The sequence below is a fragment of the Rattus norvegicus genome, chromosome 2 (genome assembly GCF_036323735.1).
Source record: "Rattus norvegicus strain BN/NHsdMcwi chromosome 2, GRCr8, whole genome shotgun sequence".
NCBI lineage: Eukaryota > Metazoa > Chordata > Mammalia > Rodentia > Muridae > Rattus > Rattus norvegicus.
This window is the reverse complement of record NC_086020.1, coordinates 48,075,594-48,087,439: the sequence shown is the minus strand read 5'-3', so window position 1 is coordinate 48,087,439 and position 11,846 is coordinate 48,075,594. Positions and strand designations below refer to the sequence as shown.

Sequence of the window (11,846 nt, the reverse complement as noted above, 5' to 3'; positions counted from 1 at the left end):
TCAATGGAGAACAGGAATCCTGTAAGAAACAAAGACATGGCAGAACAAGTAGAATCCTGACTCCCCGGACTCAGGTCAGGGAGACTAAGGCTCTGGATTTCAGATAAGCAGTAAATGGAGAATCCTTAGACCTCACTGTTATAGATGGCAGAAATCCTAGAGCATTTCACAAAGGACACGGGCCTGGAGCCATATGGAAAGAGATGCCTAGAGTCCTCCAAGTATCTTTGCTTCAGAGTAGCTCAAAAGTGGTCAGCTCTTTCTAAGCCCCCACAACATGTTACCATAGAGCCCCTATTAGAGTTTACACTGCCCTAAGACAGAAGCCTCCCCTTTTTCATCCCCAACTCCTTCTCTGTGTGTGTGTGTGTGTGTGTGTGTGTGTGTGTGTGTGTGTGTTCTAGTATACGTGCACAGAGGCTACAACCATGTGAAAACAATCAGATCCAGCTATATTCTGGTTAAACCTAGCAGCCAAGCCCCGGCTGTGGCTTACACTACTAAATGCAGACACTCCCACACTGCAAAAGAAGCTGGTTCCTGGCCCCTAACTTTAAGGACCTAAGAATCACATCCCTGAAACCCGGTGTCTGTATCTCACATATATTTCACTCTACCTACCATGACAACCACTAGAACTCACTCATCACTGCAACCTAAGGATGCACCTTCTATGCTCCATGCATCCCAATATAACTACCATCCACATACAACACTGTAAAATTGAGACCATGTCTCCTACCAAACTTCTTGTGTCTGTGGCACTTGAATCTACAGAAACAGAGGTCATGACCAGTTCAGGCTATATCTTCACACTGCTACCGTCATTGACAGAAAAGCCTATCCCTGCAAAGTCCTCCTTGTGGTTTCCAAAAACACATGTTTTATTTTATTTTTATTTATTTTTTATTTATTTTATTTTATTCACCCATCAAGGCTCTAAAAGACTAAAGATTTTATTACTGAGGGGCCTGATAAAATATTCACTTAGCCCTGTGCCTTTCTTATCACTGACATTAGTCCCTCTCCCTACAGAGCTCAAACGGGTAGGCCCTGAAGAAATATCCCCATACTCTATCCCCTTAGCATGAACACTTATATTTCCAATAGTTCCTTCTCCCAGAAGTGTCTGCCCCTATGAAGCTTCTTGACCTATGCCTCATCATGCCCCTCCCACTACCAGAAGCTAAGCCTGCTCCAAGTTCTTGAAATCATTCATCTCTGGAAGTCTCTATATAATGCAAAATCACATACTATATCCATAAAACCCAAAGTGTAAACCACTGAGATGCTATATATGGAGAGTTCACATAGAAATTACTCTTTTGTGCTGCTTTGTAACTAATGGCAGTGTAACCAAACTGACATCCTGCAAACCATCTACTAAAAAACATCTCAACTTTTGAAAGCTGCTCTATAAAACATATATAAGCATATAAAACATATGTAAAAACAAGTAAGTGTTCTATAAGACAGACATCAAGAAATATTAAAAAGTAAATCAGACTGGCACTTGAAAATCACCCCTTAACTAGATTAAATCTGTGAAATTCCTGAAAAGTAATTCAAAATGATTGTAAGAAAACTCAGTAAGATGAGAGAATACAAAGACAATTCATTGAAATTGAAGGGGGAAATCATTATTTAAATGATAAATCCAACAAAGAAATACAGATCATAGCAAAAACAATCAATATCTTGAAATTAAAATTTTCAATGAGCAAGAAAAAAAATCATGTTGAGAGCTTCAACAACAAACTAGACCAAACAGGGAAAATAATTTCTGAATTTAACATGTCTTTTGAAATAATAGTCAAAAAAAAAGAGGAAATAAAGGAAGGTTGAGAGTAGAGGGGCAAAGGGAAAGGAAAATAAAAGAGAAAAATAATTAGCAAAGTCTATGAGAATTATAGAACAACTAAGGAAATAATTATGAATATTCCAAAGGGATAATAGGAGATAAAGACAAAAAAATTATTCAACAAACTAAATGAAAAAAGCTAAATCATTAGAAAGAACTGATGAAGCTGTTGGGAGGAGGGCGGCAATGGGGGGAGGGTTGGGAGGGGAACACCCATAGGGAAGGGGAGGGGGGAGGGGGATGTTTGCCCAGAAACCGGGAAAGGGAATAACACTGGAAATGTATATAAGAAATACTCAAGTTAATAAAAAAAAAAAGAAAGAACTGATGACAATGGATGTGGAGGTTCAAAGTACTTGTTATAGTCTGAATGTAAAACATGCTACAGACTCACACACTTAAGAATTTTTCCCTCACTGCTATTGTTTTCAGAGATTGTGAAAGCAGCTTCCTGCTCCTGCCACCATGACTTCCCTGAGGCTAACACGTCTTCTCCGCAATGATGAACTACAATCCCAAAGCCACACCTTTATCCCTTAAGTTACCTTTTTCAGGATATCTTTTTACAGCACCAAGACAATAACTGAGACACTAGATTAGGTTAATTTTTGCTGGAAGACTCGAGTTCCCCACCACTCTCCTTAACTGTGGATATAACATACTTACTGCCACAGCTTCTGCCTCTGTAACTTCCCAAGATGATAGAGCAGAAGCCTGGCTGATCACACGCCATTGGCATTCAGGAAGTAGAGAGTGAACAGGAGGTGAGGTCAGGCTATAAGGCTCAAGACCTGTCCCCAATGCCCCATTATCTGCAGCAAGGCTTTGTACCTAAAGGTTTGGCAATCTTCCCAAACAGTTCCACTAACTGAGGATCAGGTGTGCAAATAGATGAGCCTCCACAGATATCTCACATTCAAATCATGATAATCCTTCGCAGGCATGCCCAGGGGCCCATGTCCCAATTGATTCTAAATGCTGCTCAGTGATATTTAATACCAATCACCACATATACTGTAGCCAATTTGTGAAAAAAAAACACTCTTAAGAATAAAAATAGCAAATGATCTGTTTCCTTCAGGAGATTCATTAGTAAACTAATAAAATATTTCTTGGCAGTAAACTTTCAGATTAGCAAGAAATAACATATTCAAATTTGTGAAAGAAATAAAAATAACATACCTCCGAAAAATTATACACAAACAAGTGTTGAGACATAAAGGAAAATTACTTCCTAAGATATGCCAACCAAAGAAAACACTACAAAAAATGGACATATACAAAAATGTTTAAGGGAGTCTAACATCTAAAAGCAACATATAATAGCTACCATCATGATAACAAAGGAACAAAAAGAATTTTAAATAATTCAATCTTATTGCTATAGAAAACACCAAAACAACAGTAAAGAGTAAGATACAGAGAACATACAGAATAATTTAAAACAATGAAGAAAGTTACACTAATAAATTCCATTTATTACTAACCCTGTATAAAAAAAAACAAATTTCTCAATCAAAATAAATAGAGTAACTTGATGAGGCTTTTTTTTTTATTAACTTGAGTATTTCTTATATACATTTCGAGTGTTATTCCCTTTCCCGGTTTCCAGGCAAACATCCCCCTCCCCCCTCCCCTTCCTTATGGGTGTTCCCTTCCCAACCCTCCCCCCATTGCCGCCCTCCCCCCATAGACTAGTTCACTGGGGGTTCAGTCTTAGCAGGACCCAGGGCTTCCCCTTCCACTGGTGCTCTTACTAGGATATTCATTGCTACCTATGGGGTCAGAGTCCAGGGTCAGTCCATGTATAGTCTTTAGGTAGTGGCTTAGTCCCTGGAAGCTCTGGTTGCTTGGCATTGTTGTACATATGGGGTCTCAAGCCTCTTCAAGCTCTTCCAGTTCTTTCTCTGATTCCTTCAACAGGGGTCCTATTCTCAGTTCAGTGGTTTGCTGCTGGCATTTGCCTCTGTATTTGCTGTATTCTGGCTGTGTCTCTCAGGAGCGATCTACATCCGGCTCCTGTCGGTCTGCACTTCTTTGCTTCATCCATCTTGTCTAATTGGATGGCTGTATATGTATGGGCCACATGTGGGGCAGGCTCTGAATGGGTGTTCCTTCTGTGTCTGTTTTAATCTTTGCCTCTCTCTTCCCTGCCAAGGGTATTCTTGTTCCCCTTTTAAAGGAGTGAAGCATTCACAGTTTGATCATCTGTCTTGAGTTTCATTTGTTCTAGGCATCTAGGGTAATTCAAGCATTTGGGCTAGTAGCCACTTATCAATGAGTGCATACCATGTATGTCTTTCTGTGATTGGGTTAGCTCACTCAGGATGATATTTTCCAGTTCCAACCATTTGCCCACGAATTTCATAAAGTCATTGTTTTTTATAGCTGAGTAATATTCCATTGTGTAGATGTACCACATTTTCTGTATCCATTCCTCTGTTGATGGGTATCTGGGTTCTTTCCAGCTTCTGGCTATTATAAATAAGGCTGCGATGAACGTAGTGGAGCACGTGTCTTTTTTATATGTTGGGGCATCTTTTGGGTATATGCCCAAGAGAGGTATAGCTGGATCCTCAGGCACTTCAATGTCCAATTTTCTGAGGAACCTCCAGACTGATTTCCAGAATGGTTGTACCAGTCTGCAACCCCGCCAACAATGGAGGAGTGTTGATGAGGATTTTTTTTAATGCAACCCAGCTACATGCTGCCTACAAGAAACTCACCTAGCATATAGACTGAAAATGAAGAAAGGAAAAACTGTATTATACGAAGAAATGTAAACACAGTCCAGCTAGACTAGTAACTCCAAAATCTAGTAAATAAGGCTTTAATTCAAAATTAATTATAGAGATAAGGGAGGTCAGTATATAATAATCAGATCAATTTAACCAGGGGAGATGAGAAGATGGCAATCATAAATATACCTTCAACTCTGTAAAATTCAATTATACAAAGGAAACTTAAAACCTAAAGGAGTAGAGAGATTCCAATTCAATAATCTTTGGAGACTCGAATACCTACTTTTGTCAGTGTACAAATCACATAGACCAAAGAGAGTCAATGAGAAAACAGCAATTAAACTAAAGTATAAACCAAATGTACCTAACAAACATTTATAAAATTAATGTTATTTTCAAAAGGACACAGAGCATTACTCAAGAGAAACCACAGAATATCCCACAGGACAAACATCAGTTTTTGAAAATTGAAATCATATCATCTTCTCTGGCCATAAAGAAATGAAACCAAAGGCAGAATTAGGAGTAACACAGGAAATTATAAAGATACATAAAAACAAAACAATATGCTCTTGAATTATTAATGAACCAATGGAGAAATGCAAAGAACAATTATATTTTGTTTTGATATAAAGAAAATACAACTCACAAATGCTTATGAGATATTATCAAAGTGATATTATACAGAAATTTTCAATCACTGACTACCAACATTGAGAGAAAAAGGATAAATAAACTCTCTCAGTTTCTTTCACTGTTGCCAAGATAAAAAATACTCTGACAAAAGCAACTTAAGGGAGAAAGGGCTTGTTTGCACTCAAGATTCACAACGACCAACAGTCATGAACACAGAGCAATAAATACATCTATGCTAGTACTCAGGTCCCGTTCTCCTTCTTATATAGTCCAGGATTCCCTTCTCTGGAAGTAATACCCCTACAAACATACACAATTAAGAGGAACCTTCCAACATCAACTTAATGTAATCAAGATAATCACCTACAGATGTACACATAAGTCCACATCCCAGCTGGTTCTGCTTTCTGTCAAGCTGACAGTTTTAGCACCAACTATCATATAAGTAAAAGCCAAAACAAAACAAATGCAACATAAGTAAAAGGTATAAAATACCAAAGATCGGAACAGAAATGAATAAAATAGATAAACTTGAAAGAACAATGAAACAGGGTTGTCTTTGCAGGGAGTGGAAATAAAGTGAATAAATACATAACTAAGCTAAGTGAGTATAAAGGAAAAGACTCCAAAAAATAAAACTAAGACTTGAAAGACTAAAAATAAGACTTGAAAAGGACTAATACATTGTTATATCAAATACTTAAGATTTAAACATTTTGTCACAAAAAGACTATTAAAAACTCTTATGAATAACTGTATACTTACCAACTAAAAAATCTGTAAGACATGGATAAACTTTAGAGTGCATAAAAATCTATAAGTAGTGAACCCCAAACATATAGAAAAGTAGTAAAGATTGGGACCTGATGCATTCAATAATTAGTATACAAAACATTTAAAGAAGAATGATGCCAGTTCATCATAAACTATTTCAATGTATTGAAATGGAAAGAACCTTGCCAGACTCATCCCCCAAAGCAAGCATTACAGTGATACCAAAACCAAAAATGTAACAACAAAAGAAAACTAGAACCTGACATTCTTTTTTTTCCTCCATCTTTATTAACTTGGGTATTTCTTATTTACATTTCAATTGTTATTCCCTTTCCCGGTTTCCAGGCCAACATCCCCTTCCCCCTCCCCCTCCCCTTCTATATTGGTGTTCCCTTCCCCATCCTCCCCCCATTACCACCCTCCCCCAAACAATCACGTTCACTGGGGGGTTCAGCCTTGGCAGGACCAAGGGCTTCCCCTTCCACTGGTACTCTTACTAGGATATTCATTGCTACCTATGAGGTTGGAGCCCAGGGTCAGTCCATGTATAGTCTTTGGGTAGTGGCTTAGTCCCTGAAAGCTCTGGTTGGTGAACCTGACATTCATGATGAACATAAATGCAAAAATTATCAACCAAGAATCAGCAAACTAAATCCATCAACATATCGTAAACCATATATACCACAATCACATAGGATTCATCCCTGCATGCAAAAAGTGCCTCAACATATGCAAAACAATAAACATAATATAACACTCTAAGAGATTGAATAACAAAACAATTTATGGTAAATACAAAAAAGGGATTTGGGAAAAAATTAAAAGACCTTCATTCTAAAATCCTTCAACAAATTGTGTAAGAAGAATCCTACCTCAACATAATAGGTGATGTATGACAAATCTGCAGCTCACAACAGGTTAAAGTGAGAAAACTTGGAGATGTTTTTTGAAATATCTGCAATAAGACAAAGATATCCATTTTCAATATTTCTATTCAGCATACTACCAGAACTTTTTTGAAGTTTTCCTGTGTATATACTCTATTTACATCATTCTCCCATCTCTTCTGCCCCTCCCATGTCCCTCTGGCTCACTCTCAAATTCATGGCCTCCTTTTCTTTAATATTATCATTACACATATATGTATATGTGTGTGAATACATATATAAGTACAGCCTACCAAGCCCTAGTGTTGCTTGTATGTAAATGTTTTTTTATGGCTGACCACTTGATACTAGATAACCAATTGAAGACTCGTCTCTGGAGAAGATTGATTTTTTCTTTCTTGGTAGTCATCGATTACCTGTAGCTCTTCATCTAGCGGTGGGTTTGTGAGATTTCCCTTTCCAGGGCACATTACAGATGACACATTCACACAGAACATGTCTTGGTCTTCTGATTCTTTTTTTTTTAAGTTTTTTTTTTTTTTCGGAGCTGGGGACCAAACCCAGGGCCTTGTGTTTGCTAGGCAAGTGCTCTACCACTGAGCTAAATCCCCAACCCCGGTCTTCTGACTCTTAGAACGTTTCCACCTCCTCTTTCTTGATGTTTCCTGAGCTTTGGGGGATAGGTTTGTATTGTAGATGTATTTGAGGCTGGGCATCCATGGTCAGAGGTTCTTTGCAGTTAAATCACATGTGGTTTTTCGCTTATGGTCTCCATCTACTGCAAGAAGAAGCTTCTTTGTTGCATGGTGAGCTAAGAACTTATCTTTGGTTATAAGGGTAAGTATTAAGAACACAAAATATGTATTAAGGATGAAGTTAGAGAGGCTGGAGAGATGGCTCAGTGGTTAAGAGCACTTCCTGCTCTTGCAGAGGACCTGGGTTCAGATCCCAGCACTCGCATGGCAGCCTATGACTGTTTGCAACTCCATTTCCAAGGGATCTAATGGCCTCCCTGGGCACAAATGGATAGAACTATTAACTTTTCTCCCTTGGTATTTGCATGGTACCTTCCAATACTATGAGACAAACAAAGAACATTCAAATGAGAAAAGAAAGTGTCAAATTGTTCCTTTCATGTTACTTTCATATGTAAAAACACTAAAACCTTCTTTAAAATTGTTAGCATTTATGAGGTAAAAAATATAAGGTTGAAAATCACAAATTAATATATAAAATAAGACAGCAATACAATGCTTATGCACCCATAGAAAACTTAGCACTCATTCTGTCTCTCTCTCTCTCTCTCTCTCTCCCTCTCTCTCTCTGTGTGTGTGTGTGTGTGTTTGTGTGTGTGTGTGTGTGTGTGTGTGTGTGTGTGTGTGTGTGTTTACTAGGGATTGAACTCAGAGGCTCATACATGCTAGGAAAGTACCACTTAACTACATTCCAAGCCTTCTTTCTTTTTTACTTTAAAATGAAATGGAGTTCCCTTAAATTGCCCTGACTGGCCTTGAATTTCTTTTTTTTTTTCTTTTTTCTTTTTCTTTTTTTTTTTTTTTTCGGAGCTGGGGACCGAACCCAGGGCCTTGTGCTTGCTAGGCAAGTGCTCTACCACTGAGTTAAATCCCCAGCCCCAAAAGGCCTTGAATTTCTAATAGTCTTGCCTCAGCCTCCTTCATCAAAATTAAAAGGGAAGTAAATCATTTCTACAATGAGAAGTATAAGAAACAGATGAAACAATTTACAGAGGTTTCACATGGGGAAGGGAGAGTCTTTGCTCACGGAGTGCGTAAATTAAAATTATCTAAATGCCCAACCTACCCAAAGCAATCCACATATTTGATTAATTCTGCATCAAAATTCTCTATTTGCTGAACAGTAAAAAGAAGAATTACAAAATTTGTATGAAAGCCTATGAAACTGTCTTAGGGTTTCCATTGCTGTGACAAAACACCATGACCAAAAAGAAATTTGGGAAAAAAGGGTTTATTTAGCTTACACTTCTGTACTGCTGTCCCTTGTTGAAGGAAGTCAGAACAGGAACCCAAACAGGACAGGATCCTAAAGGCAGGAATTAATGCAGAAGCCATAGAGGAGTGCAGCTTACTGGCTTGCTTCCCCTGGTTTGTTTAGCTTACCTTCTAGTCTCCATTCCCCACAACTCCTGACCAGGAACTTCTGGAGACACTCACATGTATCTTGTTGTCCAGGAGGGCACAGTATTTCTTTATGCAAGCTCATATTCTTCATCAGCAATGGTTTGTCAGGTTCTCTGACTTTGGAACCTACTCTCAGAACTTTCCATGTCCTCTTAGAGGGAAAATGGGGACTGTCTAGAGCTAAAGCATGTCATGATTCCTACTGTCATCTACATGCAAGCACATCACACACACTGTGGGCAGGGACCTATCTATCTGGCTGGACTCTAACATCTAGGTAGAAAACTGAAGTGCAACTCTTACCTCTACTCCCCAAGGGCACAATCAGCACATCAGCCATCCTCCTATGGTGGACTTCATCTGAGGTCCATGGAGTACTGACCTCCAGCTCCATGTCTCTTTCAGGCAAGTGGGAGTTGGCATTTGAGTGTTTAACATCATCAAATACAAAAAGCAGGGGTTCATCCGTAGATGACACTTGGACAAAAGCCTAACAATCTCAAATATTCCACCCTATCCTATACTTAATTCCCCAGGGAAGCCAAGCAAGCAAGTTCCTTGTTCATTCACATCTTTATGGAATAATGTATGCATGCCTGGCACAAGGGGACATAGAGTGGTGATGGTAGTGTTCACGCGCATCACTCTGAACACAGTGGATAGTTAGTAGCTAGCTCTTCCTTCCTCGGGATGATGCCACTATCCTCTCTCCCTCTGCTCCAAGCATTGTTTCAAAGTCCTTTCAAACTGATGTCCAGAGGAGGGCCAGAAGAAATTCAAGGGAGGAAGTTACCAATCCTACAGATAAGAAACAAAACCAAAAGCCCCAATCCAGATTTTGTGCAATATTTTGCAACAATAGAAAACAAACCGAAGTACTAAACACTAACAACATGATAGCACCCAGAGAAGGGCATGGTACAGAGGCAGCAGGCACAAGCTGAGTTGACTACTGAACAGGCTAGAGCACAGAACTGGCTGTGACCGTGTCGTGCTGGTGACAGGACAAGCAACTGTCGTATCTGGTATCTGGATATGTCATATTCCTGACCCAGGTCCTTCATGCAACAAAATACTAACTTTTGTTATCTTCACAAAAGAGTAGGAGGTCCCTTCCAGTGTCGACAGAGCTGTAGCTGTTGAGTTTTGGTGATCTCGCTGTTTTTTTATTCCAAACTTGTACTTAAGCAACAACTTACCAACAATGTCCCATAAGTTCTGGGTGAGATGTGCACCTTCAAGAGCATAGCTATGGTTTCTATGTCTCAGTGTTGGCTCTAGTTCTGTAGACCACTTCACAGAAATGGGTGATGTCAGCAATTAGCTCTAACCTAAGAGACCCAACCTTTATCCTTGGAGGCTCTTAGTTAAGACCTTGTTCCTAAGAACACACTTGGGGTACACATGTTGTCCTCCAGGTGTAGGGGTAGAAATGTGCAGGACAGAAGAAGGACGAGGACAATCACTTTCCCTTTCTTTTCAGGTACCCAGGCTTGTCTGGCATGGAACCCAACCACTTGAGTCTGCAGGAAGGCTTCTCCTATGAACCACACACCACATTTCCCATAGGTCTCTGGTGTTACCTTGGATTGCACTGCCTCACTCCTCTTAACCTTGGTTACAATTCTGGTCCAAGTCAACAACACTGCCTCAGAGCCAGTTGTCATCCCAACAGTGGTGCTGATCTCACAGAGAATAGGGGGATTAGTCAGAGCAAGTAACTACTCCTCTGCTACAGAGCCCACTTCAGGAGAACTGTCACCTGCGAACAGCTCTCTCCTCTCCTCCATCTTCACTTATTTCTGAGGTGCCTTGACCCTGGCTTCTTCTGGTGAGTCAGGAACATTCATCAAATCAAGCACTTGATAACCCTCTAGTTTCTGGTCTTTGCTACTCAGCTTAAACTCCTGGCACCATGCCCATGAAACATCTTGGTGAATCTGGTTCACTGGGGTCAGACAGGCTGGTACAGGAGAACTGGTACTTGCCTATGAGTGGGTCCTAGAGTCTCGGTATCTCATGCTTTCTCCTTTTGTTTACAACTGTTATATTCTACTGGCTTTGTTGTTGTTGGTTGTTGTTGTTGGTTGTTGTTGTTGGTTGTTGTTGTTGCTGTTGTTGTTGGTTGCTGTTTTCCCCTTTGCTGGAGTGTTTGCAAAAGATGTGCTTGACTAGACATCTGGCCTTCAACATTTTCTGTGCTGCTCCACTTCATTTAATCTTCATATAACCTCACAGGCACTGCTCCTTGTTTCTAGCAGTGTCCATCTTCAGACTAGATGAAACCACCCAGGATGCTTTCTTATAGAACCTAGGACCACCAGCCCAAGGGATGGCATTACCCATAATAGACTGGGCCTCCCCCGTTGATCACTAATTGAGAAAGTGCCTTACAGCTGGATCCCATGGAGGCATTTTCCTTTCTGGTGACTGTGGCTTGTGTCTAGTTGACCTAAAATGAGCCAGTATAGAAACCAAGAATGGACAAAATAATACTGAATATTAAAAATCAGAGAGAGCAATATCACAATGCCTGACTTCAAAGCAACTACCAGCATAAAGGCAGATAGAAATACAAGTCAGTGGAACAGAATGTAAAATTATAATGTTTGCCCATATATTTACAAGCCATTGAATTTCTGCAAATTGCTGCAAGTACACTTGGAAAAAGTTCTATCCCTCAATACACAGTACTGAGAAAATCCATAGCTCTCCTTTTTACCATTCATAAACAAAACAATCAATATGAAGTAGATTAAGAACCAGCATTCAAAACTTGAAACTATTA

The 11,846-nt window shown here is 39.5% G+C and overlaps 1 pseudogene; it reads right to left on the bottom strand.

Annotated features, from left to right (window-relative positions):
- Positions 1-10,042: 10,042 nt before the first annotated feature.
- Positions 10,043-11,465, bottom strand: LOC134485776 (developmental pluripotency-associated protein 4-like; annotated as a pseudogene).
- Between the last annotated feature and the right edge of the window lie 381 nt (positions 11,466-11,846).